Here is a 1265-nt window from a genome sequence, read left to right as displayed (position 1 = left end):
GTATGTGAAAACTTGGTAACTTGAAATAATCTTTTTGATTAAGTTGTATTTATAATATCAAACTTTTCTTTCAGTCCCAGAGTTAGTTTAGACCAAAAAAAAAAAAAAAAAAAATCTACTGAGTGGCTTTCTGTCAATTTCTGACAGAAGTATGGTTGGCTGTCTCAGGCCATGATTTTGCTTAAGGTTTTCATGCTGAAAATGCTTCCACCTAGAGAGTGATCTGAGGACAGACACCAGGCACTGTACATACAGGGAGCACCTTGGTGGACAAATGTCCAGCTGTCTCACCTAGGCTTTTCAACTTCCTTGAATTGGGCACCAGGGAAGGAGAAAAAGGAGGAAAGACTAGAGTTTTGGTGAATTTGGGCCCAGCAAAGGGGATAGGGGACGTCAGAATGGCAGCACCTTAGCAGTGGTGTTTCTATGTACATATATGCAACCCCGAGAGTAGGCAAAGATTTTGTTGTTTTGAAAGGTGACTGATCTGAACCTAAGACATTTCTCATGTCTTCACTCCAACCAGTCTCTCTGGTTTACCTATTTGATTTGATCACTGCCTTCTCTTGTCCTGATTTGGTGCCCCTTTCTTTCTCTTCTCCCAGCCAGTTGTCATGCATGGTTTTGTTTTATGCTTGGCTTGTCTCTATAGCCTGAAGGTTTCCTTCTCTTGCTTTCCATTCTGTAGATCCCAACGTTGATCTGCTTTAAGTCCTAGGTCAGAGCCTGGTTGAGTCACTGTGTCTCTCTAGTAAGGATGTGTGATGTTGGGTGGTAAAGTTGGGTCAGATGTCCTTTTTCCTCCTGTTCAGTTAGAAATTGGCATTGCTTGCATTTACATTGCCAGTGCTCTGGCTCTGAAGACTTAGATTCTGACACACACACACACACACACACAGAGGTTTTACAGAAATATGGAAATTTTGGGTCTAGTGCTGGTATTTATGTGATGTTGGAGTATAATTAAATTATTAACTGAAGTAATAATTTCTACTTTGTCAGATCTAATGGACACTGGACCATTTCTTAACTTCCCACTCTGTTCTTGGTCTGTGCTTCTTTTCTCTTGACTTTTGTGATAACACTTTCGTATTTTCTCCTATATCACTTGTACTTTTTTTCTTAGTCTTTTTGCTAGCTTCTTTTTCTCAACTGGAATATTAGATATTGTAGAGCCTGTGGGCATTGTCCTAGGTTCTTTTCTTTTTATTATCTCTTCCTATCTCATCTCATTCTATCCTAGGGCTCTGCAAGCTATCTATGCC

The sequence above is a fragment of the Hylobates moloch genome, unplaced genomic scaffold (assembly GCF_009828535.3).
Source record: "Hylobates moloch isolate HMO894 unplaced genomic scaffold, HMol_V3 SCAFFOLD_1, whole genome shotgun sequence".
Classification (NCBI taxonomy): Eukaryota; Metazoa; Chordata; class Mammalia; order Primates; family Hylobatidae; genus Hylobates; species Hylobates moloch.
The sequence above is the reverse complement of the archived record's forward strand: the minus strand, read 5'-3'. Positions refer to the sequence as shown.